The sequence below is a fragment of the Lepisosteus platostomus genome, chromosome 5, assembly GCF_059453375.1.
Source record: "Lepisosteus platostomus isolate fLepPlt1 chromosome 5, fLepPlt1.hap1, whole genome shotgun sequence".
NCBI lineage: Eukaryota > Metazoa > Chordata > Actinopteri > Semionotiformes > Lepisosteidae > Lepisosteus > Lepisosteus platostomus.
In genome coordinates, this window is record NC_142615.1 from 68,472,259 (window position 1) to 68,489,268 (window position 17,010).

General features: G+C 51.7%; 2 protein-coding genes, 1 long non-coding RNA gene, 1 other non-coding gene and 1 pseudogene across 9 annotated transcripts in view; 2 read left to right on the forward strand and 3 right to left on the reverse strand.

Annotated features, from left to right (window-relative positions):
* LOC148671895 (uncharacterized) overlaps nt 1–13,090 on the reverse strand; it is a 55,470-nt pseudogene extending 42,380 nt beyond the window's left edge.
* Nucleotides 1–17,010, reverse strand: part of LOC148671873 (uncharacterized) — a 641,462-nt gene that overhangs the window by 419,192 nt on the left and 205,260 nt on the right. The gene's annotated exons all lie outside the window — the stretch shown is intronic.
* The window catches only part of LOC148671881 (GTPase IMAP family member 8-like), a 423,522-nt gene that overhangs the window by 221,078 nt on the left and 185,434 nt on the right, over nt 1–17,010 (forward strand).
* trnae-cuc (transfer RNA glutamic acid (anticodon CUC)) lies at nt 10,342–10,413 on the forward strand. The gene has a single exon. It is a non-coding gene; the product is annotated as a tRNA-Glu (tRNA).
* LOC148671900 (uncharacterized) lies at nt 13,323–14,054 on the reverse strand. The gene is made up of 2 exons (XR_015937108.1): nt 13,905–14,054; nt 13,323–13,831 (listed from the first exon to the last, which is right to left on the reverse strand). It is a non-coding gene; the product is annotated as an uncharacterized LOC148671900 (long non-coding RNA).

A 17,010-nucleotide genomic window follows, 5' to 3' on the forward strand; every position in this document is an offset into this window, starting at 1 on the left:
AGGGGAGTCCTGGTGTCCTGGGAAAAGGCCCCCTGTGCTGCGGGCGTCTCCGAGAGAAACGGGCTGTTTGTGTGGGAAGATGCTATTTCCTCAGGAGGGGAAGAGCCGAGCGGGAAGGAAAGTTCTGGAAGTGCGTCTCCTCTCCGGCTGCTCCAGTCCCAGTGACGGCGACACCGGGACAGGACAGGAGGGATGAGCGGGTCCTCTTTCCCACACGGGGCATTAGTGGGGTTTGTTAGGACACAGGACAGAGAGAGAGAAAAGGACACCAGTGGGAGAGAGTCCTGAAGCTCTCAGGTCTGGTCTTGATCCGGGTTGGTCCCAGTCCCAGTTTACACTGGTTTACAATGTGGGACTTCTGCCCTGACACGACCCCACAGGTGTGTCTCCACAGGAGACGGGAGTCCTGTAACGTGTAACCCTACAATATTTGATCTCCTGACTGTCTGTTATTCTCCCCAGTATAATCCTCCCAGTCTGGTATGAAATACCAGCTCCTTTCAGTCAGCTCTGTTACAACAGGCAGGATCCCTTTAGTCCTGCAGGGCTTGATTCCGATTTTTATTCAACTACTGCTCTCATAATCACCTTTGTTTTCCAACAGCGTTTCTGTCTCATTCTAAAGAAGCGAACAGTAGGTTTCTACTGCTGTACTTCAGCTGGAAGGAGGTAAAAACACACGTTCCTGTTTCTCTTCAATACCTGGTCCTCTAGGCTGGTCCTCTGTCACATCAGGTAAAAAGTCACTTTTTAGGTTGAGTCCTGAAACTGCTGGACGAATCTCTGTTCTCATCACATCGCAAACTGGAACCACAGCACCTCCAGCGAGCAGGTCGAAGCCAATACCGCCCTGCTCCTCAGAGAAAGAGTCTCTCTTTTCCCCAGTGACTCACTGTCGGTACTGCTCTTTTCCTGAATCTGTCCTCACTCGTCCCCTGAGCCAGGCGGCGAGGACAAATGAGTGAAACTGTGTCAGAGGAGCAAATGTGGAGTCTGTGTGTTCCTGCTGGGGGTCTCTGGTGCTGGTGTCTGTGTGTGTGGTGTCTGTGTGTTCCTGCTGGGGGTCGCTGGCGCTGGTGTCTGTGTGTGTGGAGTCTGCGTGTTCCTGCTGGGGGTCGCTGGTGCTGGTGTCTGTGTGTGTGGAGTCTGTGTGTTCCTGCTGGGGGGTCGCTGGTGTCTGTGTGTGTGGAGTCTGCGTGTTCCTGCTGGGGGTCGCTGGTGCTGGTGTCTGTGAGTGTGGAGTCTGCGTGTTCCTGCTGGGAGTCGCTGGTGTCTGTGTGTGTGGAGTCTGCGTGTTCCTGCTGGGGGTCGCTGGTGTCTGTGTGTGTGGAGTCTGTGTGTTCCTGCTGGGGGTCGCTGGTGTCTGTGTGTGTGGAGTCTGTGTGTTCCTGCTGGGGGTCGCTGGTACTGGTGTCTGTGTGTGTGGAGTCTGTGTGTTCCTGCTGGGGGTCGCTGGTGCTGGTGTCTGTGTGTGTGGAGTCTGCGTGTTTCTGTTGGCAGTTGCTGGTGCTGGTGTCTGTGTGAAATGACCGCTATCCTTCCTGACGGTTTGAGATCAACAGCGCAGCCTGACGGTCCTGCTGTCTCGACCCGGTCCACTCTGTCGGGACCAAACCAGGGAGCCACGAGCTGGATCAACCAGATTTAAACCGGGTCAGAACTGAAAGAGCCCGCAGTAGGTGGGCAGAGACGGGCAGGTGTCATTTTACTGAGAGGGGGGGTGCCACCACCTGCAGCCCTTCAGCGCCCTCTGCTGGGCCACACTGGGAATGACACCCACAGGGTTCAACTCGCTCGTTAATTAGTCGGTCGTTAATTGATCCCGGCTTCATCAGCAGTTTCCTGAGGGGAGCCAGGGTATCGGCTTGTTCCCCCCTCCCACCCCTCTCTGTGTACAGTAGAGCCTCCTGGGCAGCTTGTGAACCCTGGGTCAGTCACTCAGAGGGCTTATAACAGCCCTGCCCGGGGAGGAGGGCTCCCGAGAGCGTCACTCGAGTGTCCCTTATGTCCATTGGAGGAGAGGGCTGAGGCGGGACGTCACTCCACCGTGGTGGAAGCCCATTGGCTGAGAGGGGACAGGGGGGCGGTCCCTGCGAGAACTCGGGGCAGGTGCGCGTCTCGTTTGAAGTTTGAATTCCTAACGGTCGCGCTTCCCGCCTTTCCCGCCTTGAGGGCTCCTGCCCCGCCGCGGTTTCCCGAGTTTGACCTTATTTTATCATTAATAATTGTTTTTTGTCAGCTTTTTATTAGAATATACAAGCTTTCTTCTTTCCCACCCTCATGGACGCCGTGTCTCTGCGTCGCCGAGCTGAAGCCACAGGTCAACCGCGGTTTGAACACGTTTCAATCACTCAATTCGTGTGTTTTAAATATAATGTCGTCTAGAGCAGCAGTTTGTTCTTCACGGACGTAGATATCGGCGTCAAAGGAGTGGAAAAGTGTGCGTTTGCGTCAGTGTCATCAATATCATATGATATCAGTATTGTAACGCTAATATAATATAATACTGCGTCAGTATAATCGGTCTGACAGAGTTTTCGCCAGTCTGGGGCTCTTCAGCACGTTTATACACCTGTTAAACTTGACTGAGTCCAAAGTCAACGCGTTTCTGGACGTTTCTGCGCACCGAGAGGACGTTTGCTGTTCGTGTTGGAGACGGAAGATGTTTCCCGGGCTGTGGCGGTGAGTGGCGACTTGTCCCTCCGTTTCTTCATTGAAATCGTTCAGTCCTCAGGCTGATGAGAAAACAGTCATAGGAGTGAGAAAATGTCTGTGGTGAAATTGTGTAAAAGTGTGTCTGTATCATTGAGCTCGACGGGTTTGAGGTCAAATTGTCAAAAGTGTCTCTTTATCATTGAGCTCGACGGGTTTGAGGTAAAATTGTGTCAAAAGTGTATTTTTATCATTGTGCTCGACGGGTTTGAGGTAAAATTGTGTCAAAAGTGTCGGTTGATCATTGAGCTCGACGGGTTTGAGGTAAAATTGTGTCAAAAGTGTCGGTTGATCATTGAGCTCGACGGGTTTGAGGTAAAATTGTGTCAAAAGTGTCTGTTTATCTTCGAGGTCGACGGGTTTGAGGTAAAATTGTGTAAAAGTGTCTATCATTGAGCTTGACGGGTTTGTGGTGAAACTGCGTAAAATATCGGTTTATCATTGTAAAATATTGTAAACGTGTCTTTTTATTATTGATTGTGTAAAAAGTGTCTTTATCATTGAGCTCAGGGGGTTCGAGTAAAATTATGTAAAAGTGTCTTATTGTAAAATTGTCTTTATCATTGTTAAATTGTGTAAAAGTGTTTTTTATCATTGAGGTGAAATTGTGTAAAATAGTTTTTTATCATTGTTTGATAGAGGGTGTTTGAGGTAAAAGTGTCTGTTTGATGCGGCGGAGGGGCCGGGCACTGGCGAGGTCTGCCGGCGGTTATGTGGTGTGACGCAGTGGGGGTGTGTGTGAGGATGGGGGAGTGGTCCGGCCAAAAACTAAAACTCAGATACAGTCTCCAGACACTCACAGTATGTCAGTGTTTTCTGATATGTCTGTTGTGAGTGTCTGGAGATGGTCTGATTTTTAGTTTATTTTCTAAGGGAGGGTCACAGAGAAGACCCCCTTGCCCCCATCTTGATTAAAATGAAACGCGTGTTTCATGAAATAGTTATTTTTCACAATCTGGCCGTGCCAGACAGAATCCACGTTCACCGCGGCCAAACGGCCGTGTAATTGTAACGAGTCGCTTGGACTTGCTGACCGTTACTGTAACCAGCTTCTGATGGCTCCAGCGTGGGCGAGAGAATAAAGCCTTGTCTGTTTCTGAAGCCCTTCCTGTGTCCTTTCATTTCACATCTATTCCTCTGGGTGACTGGAGGCTGCGCTGTCCTGCTCCCTCTGGTGATCGACGGGTTTTTCACACGGAGCCGTGTTGAGCGGTATTTCTCGCGTTAAGAAAGTTAGGTGTTGGCATGAACTCTTAGTCATCAATAATATTCAGTTTAGCACAGTCATCAATTCTGTTCTACTCTGAGGATGTAGGGGAGGAAAGAGGCCCGTGGTCTTGTCACTGAGAGACTCCAGTGTGCTCAAGAGCTGTTCAGCACAGCTAGAGCCCCACAATTCACACTCGACCGTCCCAGATCCCAGATCAGTCCCCGGGTGTGAGATCCTGCTGTGTGATCTGAGCTTCTCTCTGTCACTGTATTAATGTCCAGTGGTATTAATCAGTGAGCTCTTTCTCTCTTTTTAAACCTGCGGTTTCTCATCGCTGCGTAATGACGCACTGACTGGACCCACAGGGTCACAGCGAGAGAAATGCAGCCTGTAGATCACCAGAGGAAGAGCAGAGCAGCACAGTCTCCATCACCTGATTGCTGGTCAGGATTCTGGCTGCTGAGGTTTGGACAGACTGCAGTTTGTTCAGAGTATATTTTGATACCCCATGCAAGTAGAGCATTACAGTAGTCAATTTGAGAGAATACAAATATGTTGATCAGCTTTTCAGCCACAGTTAATGATAGCATAGGGGGTAGTCTAGCGATATTTCTAAGGTGAAAAAACATGTTTTGACGATATGCAGCACATGTGGGTCGAATGTTAAGCCAGAATCGAATATAACTCCAAGGTTTTCAGTTTTGATTGAAGCTCAAGTACAGAGCCATCTACAGACAGGGTTACAGGACTGGCTTTACGAAGTTGATGGGGGGTGCCAATAAGCATGACTTCAGTCTTGTCGCAGTTAAGATGAAGGACGCTTTGAGTCATCCAACTTTTTACGTCAGAGATGCAATTAGAATAGAGACAGCCACATCAGTGTCAGGTCTGGAATGGATGGATAGTTGAGTATCATCAGCGTAAAAATGAAAGCTGAGGCCATGTGATCTTAAAAGCTGACCAAGTAGGAACATGTAAATGCTGAAGAGCAAGGGGCTCCGTATTGAGCCCTGAGGAACACCAGACTTGACAAGACCAATTTCAGACCTGTACCCATTGAGAGAGACAAAGCGATCGGTGAGGTAAGATTTGAACCATTTGAGGGCAGTGTCAGAAACTCCAAACAGTCTCAGGACGAGAAAGTAAGATGTCATGGTCAACAGTGTCAGAAGCAGCACTGAGATCAAGAAGGATGAGTATAGAGAGAGAACCAGAATCAGAAGCTATTAGATGATCGGTGGTGATGTAACTGGAGTGTGACAGCACGTTCTAGACTTTTAGGAAGAAAGGGTCAGTTGGAGATGGGGTGAAAATTAAGATTGTTGAGAGCCATGTTAAGCTTTTTTGGCAAGGGGGTAATGGCAGCAGTTTTGAGGACTGTTGGTACAACACCAGTGCTCATGGATTCATGTATAATATTGAGGACAATGGGACAGAGAGAAGAACAGGACTGGAATAAAGTGGTGGGAATGGGATCTAAAATAGATGTGGTGGGTTTCATGCGTGTAACTAGTTTGTTGAGGGATGCTGAGTCAAGAAGAGAGAAGCTGGAGAGAAGGGAACCAGAGAAATTGGATGAGGAGGGAGGAGGTATGGAAATGATATGTGCAGTGGAGAGAATGTGATGTGTGTGTTGAAGATAAAATTGTGCAAAAATCGTTTTATCCTTGAGCTCAGGGGGTTTGAGGTGAAATTGTATAAAAGTGTCTGTTTATCATTGTGCTCGGGTGGTTTGTGATAAAGTTGTGTAAAAGTCTTATCATTGTGTACAGGTGTTTTTATCATTGAGGTTGAGGGGTTTGAGGTGAAATTGTGTATAAGTGTCTTGATCATTGAGCTCAGGGTGTTTGTGGTGAAATTGTGTAAAAGTGTCTATCATTGAGCTCGAGGGGGTTGTGGTGAAATTGTGTAAAAGTGTCTATCTTTGAGCTCAGAGGGTTTGTGGTAAAATTGTATAAAAGTGTCATTGAGTTCGAGGGGTTTGTGGTAAAGTTGTGTAAAAGTGTCTTTCACTGTGCTCTGGGGGTTTGTGGTGAAATTCTGTAAAAGTGTCTTTTTATCAATGAGCTTTGGGGGGTTTGTGGTGAAATTGTGTAATATTAATAATTCCTTACACTTATATAGTGCTTTTCTGGACACTCCACTCTACGTACTTTACAGAATGAGGACTCCCCTCCACCACCACCAAGGTAAGTGGTGATATAAGTGTGTGTTTTTATCATTCAGCTCATGGTGTTTCAGGTAAAATTGTGTAAAAGTGTCTGTTTATCATTGAGCACGGGGGGTTTGAGGTGAAATTGTATAAAAGTCCTTGTCATTGTAAAATTGTGTAAAAGTGTCTTTATCATTGAGCTCGGGGGGGGTTTGAGGTAAAATTGTGTCAAGTGTCTATTATAGAACTTGGGGGCTTTGTGGTGAAATTGTGTAAAATGTCTTTTTATCATTGTGCTCGGGGGTTTGTGGTGAAATTGTCTAAGTGTCTTTTTATCATCGTGCTCAAGGGGGTTGTGGTGAAATTGTGTAAATGTGTCTTTATCATTGAGCTCGGGGGGTTTGAGGTCAAATTGTGTAAAAGTGTCTTTTTATCATTGAGGTAAAATTGTGTAAAATACTTGTTATTGTTGAGCTCGGGGGCTTTGTGGTGAAATTGTGTAAAAGTGTCTTTATCGTTGAGCTCGGGGTGTTTGAGGTCAAATTGTGTAAACGTGTCTTTTTATCATTGAGCTCAGGGGCTTTGTGTTACAATTGTGTAAAAGTTTCTTTATCATTGAGCTCAGAGGTTTGGGGTAAAATTGTGTAAAAGTGTCTTTATCATTGAGCTCGGGGGGTTTGAGGTGAAATTGTGTAAAAGTGTCTTTTTATCATTGAGCTTGGGGGCTTTGTGGTGAAATTGTGTAAAAATGTCTATCATAGAACTTGGGGGCTTTGTGGTGAAATTGTGTAAGTGTCTTTTTATCATTGAGCTCGGGGGCTTTGTGGTGAAATTCTGTAAAAATGTCTTTTTATCATTGAGCTCGGGGGGTTTGTGGAGAAATTGTGTGAAAGTGTCTATCATAGAACTTGGGGGCTTTGTGGTGAAATTGTGTAAGTGTCTTTTTATCATTGAGCTCGGGGGCTTTGTGGTGAAATTGTGTAAGTGTCTTTTTATCATTGAGCTTTGGGGGTGTTAGGTGAAATTGTGTAAAATTAATAATTGCTTACACTTACATAGCACTTTTCTCCACTCAACGCGCTTTACAGAATGAGGACTCCCCTCCACCACCACCAAGGTAAGGACCAGAGCGTCTCTCGTCAGCAGGGCCTCGCGCCTGCAGGTGACTGAAGTGTGCTTTTATATACAGGTGAGAGAGAGTGCACAAGAATAGTCAGAAGTCAACACCGTTCGTAGAGATGGATGATGTCCAAGGTCACCCAGAAATAGAGCACGACAGGTCACTCAGAGGAAAGGTATTTTTAATTTTTCACTGGCGTATGGATCTACCAAGTACAGACGCCAGACAGAAAACATTGAAATGCAATTTGAAATTCACACTGACGTGTTGAGAACTGTTCTTGAAGCGGCTTTTCTTTAGAAGCGTTTGATCTGTGTTCAGATCTTCTGCTAAGGAGATGTGGTCAGGAAAGGCAGCGCTGCCTTCTCTCGTCTGACCATTGTGTCTGCAAACCCTGAGGTGTCCTGCGGTCTTTATAATCTATAACCACACTTTCCCCTGTGGACATTAAATCATCTCAGTCGTAGCAGGATGTGGAACGTGTTCAGTGTCCTGCAGGAGTTCTCGGCCGGTGTGGAACATGTTCAGTGTCCTGCAGGACGCCTGGACCAAGAAGCACACGGCATCGGTGTGGTCCACGCTTCACCTGCTCTGTGATAAGCTTGTCCTGAGAGAGTCCCCGCGTGTCTCCGAACCCCGGGATGTCGATGACCGTGAGGGAGTAGGGGACGAGGAATCCCTTCTGGTTGTGGAGCTCGTAGGACGTCACGATGGAGGGCTGACTCTCCGCCTGCGAGCGGTTGGTCTCCTCGTGGATCAGCTTGATGTAATTGATCATCGCGTTGATGAGGGTGGTCTTCCCTGCCCCCGTGGCCCCCAGAAGGATGATGACCTTATTGTTCCCTTCTTCTACTTTCCTGCCGAACGCGAAGCGTTGGAAATGCTGCTCGTCGGTGGGCTCCTGTTCCAGCGACAGCCTGTATAAGGAAGGCTGCCCGCACTCTATCAAAGTGGAGAAGTTTAGGAAGTGGTCGCTCTGTACTTTAACACGACTGACGTCCCCTGACTTGACTCTGCTGTCCTTCGGGATTGTTATTGGAGTCTCGGGGCTCGGTGGACTCTTGCCTTCTTTGCCACAGTCGGAATAAACCCGGATGATGTAGGAACTTCCTTCCCCTTAGGTTCTCCAGAGTGCACACCCTCCCTCTAGCTTTGAGCTTCGTCCATGTTTTGCTGTCTTGCTCGTCCGTTGCCCCCTTGAAGACCTCTCTGTATGCAACTTCGTAGGAAGTAACGCTGACTCCCTGTCCCACAGAGGTGGGCATGTCCCAGGTGACCGTCATGGAGTTTGGTCCTGTTGATTTCTGCGGAGGAGCTCTGGGGGGCTGAAGGAAGCGTCTTGCAGGAAGGAGTTGCGTCGCTGTCACAGCCGACTCCGGGTTTGCAAACCGCCCGGCAGCCGAATCGATACGAAGCGTTCAGGTCCAGCCCCGACACGGTGAACTCTGGCTTGTTGTCATCGGTGTCCACTTCCCCCCAAGCTGAGTCGCCCGGCTTCTGGTACAGAACCCGATACCTCACGATCTCGCCGGCGCCGTACTTCGGCGGGCGGAACGCCAGCTGGACGGAGTCGTGCAGAGTTGTCAGCACGGCCGGTACCCCCGGCTGGGAAGGCAGCTTGAAGTGCTTGCTGCCCAGAGCCCCCCTTTCGAAGAGGGAAACGGAAGATCCGATGTTGACCTCGTCTTCGATTGACGCCATACAGATCTTGTTCGGTCTGCCTTTGTTCTCTCTCCTGAAGTCTAGGAATAGTCTGATGTTCTCCCGCGTCAGGGCTGTGACTTCCCCTGACCTGAACCATTTTCCCCGTCTTCCCTCTGGCTCGAGATCAGGAGCTAGCTCTTCACCCGTCCCTCGTTCGGAGGAGGTCAGATAGCTTTCCAAGATGTTTAGGTATTGCTCCCTTTGCTTCAGCGATGTAAACACAAAGCACACCACGTACTCGTTCGCCGAATCGAGCACGACTTGGTCCAGGTCACTGCTGGAGGGGGCCACGGTGACGTCGCTCGTGATCTGCAGGTAAGATCTCAGCACGTTCAGCTCCCGCTCCTTGTCTTCCAGGAACTGCGCGAGCAGGGTGTTTCGGAAGGAGGAGCGCTCTCTCCCGCTCAGGAGGTCGACGAGCCCTCTTCCTCCGCGGATGACCGGCAGCATCCTGGCCAGAGATCTCTGAAAGGCCAGCTTGTACTCCACACACAGGTCTTTAAACCGCAGGAGTTTCTGGTTCATCTCTGGAAACTGGATCGCAATCGCGTCTTTCATCAGGTCTTGGCACCGCGCGATATAATCATCCATTTCGTCTAAAATACGCTGCGATCGGCGAACTAACCCGATGCTGATTTGCCTGACGATTGTGGCAGCCTGGGAGTCCAGTTTTGTCAGTGGGTAAAGCCAGACTTTCATGGGCACGGTGTGCTCTCCGTCTTTTCCAAGCAGGTGTGGGAGAGATGAATAGACCTTGATGGCGTCATGGAACGTCACCGGATTCTTTTCCAGAGCAAAATCCCCGTAGAAATTGCAGTTGAACTTGTCCGCCTGCTGGCGTTCCTCGTCCGTCATTCTGAGGGAGGCTTCGCCTTCGATCGACACACACGGGATCATCTTTATCACCGCGTGCAGACTGCCCTGGACGTCCTGCTGCTTCTCCTCTGCCGAAACCTCCCGGTCGAAGACGAAGAAGGCCTGCGCGCCGTACAGCACTGCCGTGACGACGTGCGTGGCCGACCCCTCCTGGAAGACGTTGCTGTGCTGTACGTTTCTGGCTCCTCAGCGGTCCATGGTGAGCTGCTCGAAGCACGTGGTGGTGCGGTACTGCAGGGTGACCCGCGACTGCTTCTTCGAGGTCTTCTTGTCGTTCAGGTAACTCGCCGAGCCCTTCACCGAGACCAGCCCACAGAGGAAGCTCACCTCCAGGGAGGCCTCCACATTCAGAGCGGACGCCTTGTCCTCCGTGGAGTCGGACGCAATGATCTGGAAATCTGTGTTCGGCTGAGGACGCACGTCGATGTCTTTCTGCAGCGTCTCGGCGTCCCATAACGTGATTCCTGCGGGGAGACACGAAATAGAAGAAGTGTTAATGGGGCTTTGCAAGCTTGTTGCGCTACAGGGAGTGATCTTTCAGCTATGCAGTCAAGTGTCGCTGTAGTGTCCCTGGTGGTCTCGTGGTCAGGATTCGGCGCTCTCACCGCCGCGGCCCGGGTTCGATTCCTGGTCAGGGAATGTCAGTACTCTTCTGGGGCGGAGCGGTGGCTCTGTGGCTGAGGATCTGTTCCTGTGGCTGGAAGGTTGCCGGTTCAAATCCCGCAGCCAGCAGAGGAATCCTACTCCATTGGGCCCCTGAGCAAGGCCCTTCACCCCAACTGCTCCAGGGGCGCTGTCCAATGTCTGACCCTGCACTCTGACCCCCAGCTTCTCTCCCTGTCTGTGTATCTGTCTCATGGAGAGCAAGCTAATGCAAGAAATTGTATAGGGTCAATAAAGCAACATTATCACATTATTATAAATCATAATCAATGTGACAGAGATATAAGCGCAAGGCGAGGCATCCTGACCACGAGGATGAGGCTGAAGCCCCACCACTGATGCAGCCCTCCAGTGAGAGATTTTGGTTCAACAGGCCCATTGGGTTATTCACAAGCATTTAATCACTGATCACTGATCGAGGGTGTGATGGGAGCGTCTGAGATTCACATTGCCTGAAGGGCAGACGGGAGATTTGGGCTGCCCGACGCCAGACATAGGAACAGATGACGGGTGACTGCTTGCTGATTCCACGTGGTGAACAGAAGGATTTAATAACGAGTGATAAGAATGAGGAACTTGGAGCAGCTTCAGTGGGATCGGGCTTCAATGCAAGCGTCCAGTTCTTCTGGTCCTTTTGTCACGACTGAAACAACGAGGATAAAAAACAAACGCCGGCCAGAGCGATGGGAACCAGTCGGAGTTTCCACTGTGGGTTAACACTAGGGGACGACACGACCCCAGACTGGAGCCAGATGGAGTGTCCACTGTGGGTTAACGCTAGGGGACGACGCTGCACCAGACTGGAGCCAGACGGAGTGTCCACTGTGGGTTAATGCTAGGGGGCGACACTGCACCAGACTGGAGCCAGATGGAGTGTCCACTGTGGGTTAACGCTAGGGGACGACACTGCACCAGTCTGGAGCCAGATGGAGTGCCCACTGTGGGTTAACGCTAGAGGACGACACTGCACCAGACTGGAGCCAGATGGAGTGTCCACTGTGGGTTAACGCTAGGGGACGACACTGCACCAGTCTGGAGCCAGATGGAGTGTCCACTGTGGGTTAACGCTAGGGGACGACACTGCACCAGACTGGAGCCAGATGGAGTGTCCACTGTGGGTTAACGCTAGGGGACGACACTGCACCAGACTGGAGCCAGTCGGAGTGTCCACTGTGGGTTAACGCTAGGGGACGACACTGCACCAGACTGGAGCCAGATGGAGTGTCCACTGTGGGTTAACGCTAGGGGACGACACTGCACCAGACTGGAGCCAGATGGAGTGTCCACTGTGGGTTAACGCTAGGTGACGACACTGCACCAGACTGGAGCCAGTCGGAGTTTCCACTGTGGGTTAACGCTAGGGGACGACACGACACCAGACTGGAGCCAGATGGAGGTTCCACTGTGGGTTAACGCTAGGGGACGACACGACACCAGACTGGAGCCAGATGGAGTGTCCACTGTGGGTTAACGCTAGGGGACGACACGACACCAGACTGGAGCCAGATGGAGGTTCCACTGTGGGTTAACGCTAGGGGACGACACGACACCAGACTGGAGCCAGATGGAGTGTCCACTGTGGGTTAACGCTAGGGGACGACACGGCACCAGACTGGAGCCAGATGGAGGTTCCACTGTGGGTTAACGCTAGGGGACGACACTGCACCAGACTGGAGCCAGATGGAGTGTCCACTGTGGGTTAACGCTAGGGGACGACACTGCACCAGAACGGACCTAGATGGAGGTTCCACTGTGGGTTAACGCTAGGGGACGATACTGGAGCCAGATGGAGTGTCCACTGTGGGTTAACGCTAGGGGACGACACTGCACCAGACTGGAGCCAGATGGAGTGTCCACTGTGGGTTAACGCTAGGGGATGACACTGTACCAGACTGGAGCCAGATGGAGTGTCCACTGTGGGTTAACGCTAGGGGGCGACACGCCACCAGACTGGAGCCAGATGGAGGTTCCAATGTGAGTTAACACTAGGGGACGACACTGCACCAGAACGGACCCAGATGGAGTGTCCACTGTGGGTTAACGCTAGGGGACGACACTACACCAGACTGGAGCCAGATGGGTATGACTGGAAGCTGGGGAGGAAGTGACCTTATCATTGACACTCTGTCTCTGGGAACACCAAGGACTGTGAACGTGGGGGTACAGTGCCTGATGACGCAAGAGGAGCACAAGTCCTAGGAAGGAGCCAGACTATCAGGCAGCATGGCAACCAATAGGATTCAGTAGCGATCTGCAGAGTGTGGAGAGGGAGACATTGAAGGAGCTGCGTCTTTGATGTGTAGAGAAAACTTATCAGAATCTAAAGAGGGCTCATACAGCTCAGCTCAGTATAGCTCTCACCTGGAATCTGTCATAGAGCTGAAAGACAGGTCACCTCAGTGTGAGTCTCTCACCTGGAATCAGTGTGTCTGTCAGGGTCATACAGCTGGAGACAGGTCACCTCAGTGTGAATCTCTCACCTGGAATCAGTGTGTCTGTCAGAGTCATACAGAATCCCCAGCTGGTTCAAACGAACGCATGACCCCAAACTGTCTGGATAGCTTCTGTAAAAACGTTTTCTAAACCTTAGAGTTGTACAGTTTTAGGCGCTTTGTGATTGTGCTCTCTCATAAATTACAGGAATTAGAGCCATGATTGGATCAAGGATAAGATCGGAGCCACGCTCCTCGCCAGTTCTCCCTTCTCTGTACCCAGCCAGTGTTGAAGCTGATACCGGAGACACTGCTGTACACAGAGAGGGGCGGGGGTGGGGAACAAGCCGCACAGCCCTGTTGTTGAAGCAGATACCCTTTAACTGATGACTTCCAGGCAGCAGCAGGGGCAGTCGATCACTCGGGATGCAGAAAGCAGAACAGGACACCCAGTTATCTGAAAATGTTACTTTATTAAAACTTCTACAAAAAGATTCACGACAAGAACCAGACGAACCCGAGAGCCTTCGACATGCCAGCGCCGCCCTGAGGCAGCGCGAGGACCGCAGACGGGGAACGCACCAACGTCTCCATATATTAGTGTAGCAATCTGTCCCGTACGCTATGTACAACATTAGTAGTCGGCGAAGAAGAAGGAAAAAAACACAGACATCCAGTGTGTCACGACAGCAGTACCTACAGCGCCCACGCCCCTGGGGTAGTATTCACACCCCTGCCCCGCCGCCCTCACCCCTAAACCTCAACGCTGGCCGGCCGAGCCCCCCGTCCCCCAGAACACCCTGGACTGACTCCACCTGCTCCTGTCCTGCTCTGCACAGCAGCGCCCCCTGTAGCTGGAGGTGCGATACAGCACAGCGGCGCCCCCTGTGGACGGTGTTTGACGCGTCTCTCCTGCACACCGGGGCGCAGAGACGAGGAGCCGGTACCCCAAAACTGTCCTCCTGGTCTAACAGGACCGGACCTGAACCACTGGACCAGATAGACTGGACCTGAACCACCAGAACAGCTGTCCACCTGGTCTAACAGGACTGGACAGTGTACTGACCTGGGCCAGTCACAGTGAATTGATCAGGAGTGATCGATCACATGGAGATACTGACCTGGGCCAGTCACAGTGAATGGATCAGTAGTGATTGATCACATGGAGATACTGACCTGGGCCAGTCACAGTGAATTGATCAGGAGCGAACTGGGAAGGACGGCCGCTCCCTGGACTCCCGGCTCCAGCAGCTCAGCATCAGCTCGTACAGGCCCTGCGGACACACCTCCGGCCGGGACAGGTACACCTGGGGACAGGAGAGAGCAGAGAGAGGGGTGAGTCTGCAGGACAGGAGAGAGCAGAGAGAGGAGAGAGACGGGTCAGCCTACAGGACAGGAGAGAGAGAGAGAGATGGGTCAGCCTGCAGGACAGGAGAGAGGAGAGAGAGAGATTGGTCAGCCTGCAGGACAGGAGACAGGAGAGAGACAGGTCAGTCTGTACAACAGGTACACCTGGAGAGAGACAGGTTAGCCTGCAGGACATGAGAGAGAGACAGGTACAGGTACTCCTGGCCAGGTGTGGCTGTTACCTGCTTGCCCTGGTCTCTGAAGAACTCTCCAGCGTTCTCGATCACCAGCTCATCTGTCATGGAGGCGTAGGGCTGCTCCTTACACAGCCTCAGCATCTCCCAGAGGGTCACCCCGAATGCCCACACATCGCTGGCCGTGGTGAACTTCCCCTGGGGACACAGACACATGGGGTCACCCCCAACACCCCCACACAGAGACGCACAGGGTCACCCAGAACGCACCCACACACACAGACGCACAGGGCCGCACCCACACACAGACACAGAGGGTCACCCTGAATGCCCCCACAAACAGATGCACAATCGCCCCCACACACAGACACACAGGGTCACCCCGAACGCCCCCACATCGGAGGGTACCCCCAGTGCTCAGGCGATGCTGTAGCAGGAGGTCACCCCAGCAGCAGTGACCCCAGTCCGGGGGCGTGGGGGACCCCGACGGGAGACGTACCATGAGGATGCACTCCCAGGCCATCCAGCGGATGGGCAGCACCGCGCGGCCCTGGATGCGGTAGTAGTCGCCGGCGTACAGGTTGCGGCTCATGCCGAAGTCAGCGATCTTGATGGCGCCGCCCTCCCCCACCAGGCAGTTCCGGGTCGCCAGGTCCCGGTGCACAAAGTTCAGGGAGGCCAGGAACTTCATCCCGGAGGAGATCTGGCAGGCCATGGAGATCAGAGAGGTGTAGCTGGAGAGAGAGACACATCTCATATTAACACTGAGAGAGAGAGTACATGAACACTGCACTGAGAGAGAGGGGTTCATACAGACACACTGACTGGACACTCCAGTACATGAACACTGCACTGAGAGAGAGAGGGGTTCATACAGACACACTGACTGGACACTCCAGTACATGAACACTGCACTGAGAGAGAGGGGGGTTCATACACACACACTGACTGGACACTCCAGTACATGAACACTGCACTGAGAGAGAGGGGGGTTCATACACACACACTGACTGGACACTCCAGTACATGAACACTGCACTGAGAGAGAGGGGGGTTCATACACACACACTGACTGGACACTCCAGTACATGAACACTGCACTGAGAGAGAGGGGGGTTCATACACACACACTGACTGGACACTCCAGTACATGAACACTGCACTGAGAGAGAGAGGGGTTCATACAGACACACTGACTGGACACTCCAGTACATGAACACTGCACTGAGAGAGAGAGAGGGGTTCATACAGACACACAGACTGGACACTCCAGGACATGAACACTGCACTGAGAGAGAGAGGGGTTCATACAGACACACGGACTGGACACTCCAGGACATGAACACTGCACTGAGAGAGAGAGGGGTTCATACAGACACACTGACTGGACACTCCAGGACATGAACACTGCACTGAGAGAGAGAGGGGTTCATACAGACACGCTGATTAGACACTCCAGTACATGAACACTGCACTGAGAGAGACAGGGGTTCATACAGACACAGTGGGACAGAACTGTGTTCAGTGTGTGATCAGAGTAGGACAGTACTGTGTTTAGCGTGTTGTCACAGTGGGACAGTACTGTCATCAGAGGGGGGCAGTACTGTGTTCAGTGTGTCATCACCGTGGAACAGTACTGTGTTCAGTGTGTCATCACCGTGGCACAGTACTGTGTTGAGTGTGTCAACTAAAATGGGACAGTACTGTGTTCTGTGTGTGATCACAGTGGGACAGTACAGTGTTCACTGTGTCATCAGTGGGGGACAGTACTGTGTTCAGTGTGTCAACTAAAAGGGGACAGTATTGTGTTCAGTGAGTAATCACAGTGGCATAGTAGTGTGTTCGGTGTCTGATCACAGTGGCACAGTGCTGTGTTCAGTGTGTGATCACAGTGGCACAGTGCTGTGTTCAGTGTGTGATCACAGGGGGACAGTACAGTGTTCAGTGTGTCATCAGAGGGGTACAGTACTGTGTTTGGCGTGTGATCCCAGTGGCACAGTACTGTTTTCGGCGTGTTGTCACAGTGGGACAGTATTGTGTTCAGCGTGGGACTCTAGTGTTTAGTGTGTGACCAGAGTGGCACAGTACTGTGCTCTGTGTGTCATCAGAGCGGCACAGTACTGTGCTCTGTGTGTCATCAGAGCGGCACAGTACTGTGCTCAGTGTGTGACCAGAGTGGCACAGTACTGTGTTCAGTGTGTGATCCCAGCGGCACAGTACTGTGCTCGGTGTGTGATCACAGTGGCACAGTACTGTGTTCGGTGTGTGATCACAGTGGCACAGTACTGTGTTCGGTGTGTGATCACAGTGGCACAGTACTGTGTTCGGTGTGTGATCACAGTGGCACAGTACTGTGTTCGGTGTGTGATCACAGTGGCACAGTACTGTGCTCGGTGTGTGATCCCAGGGGGACAGTACTGTGCTCGGTGTGTGATCCCAGGGGGACAGTACTGTGCTCGGTGTGTGATCCCGGTGGCGCAGTAGTGTGTTCGGTGTGTGATCCCGGTGGCGCAGTAGTGTGCTCGGTGAGTGATCCCAGTGGCGCAGTAGTGTGCTCAGTGAGTGATCCCAGTGGCGCAGTAGTGTGCTCGGTGTGTGAT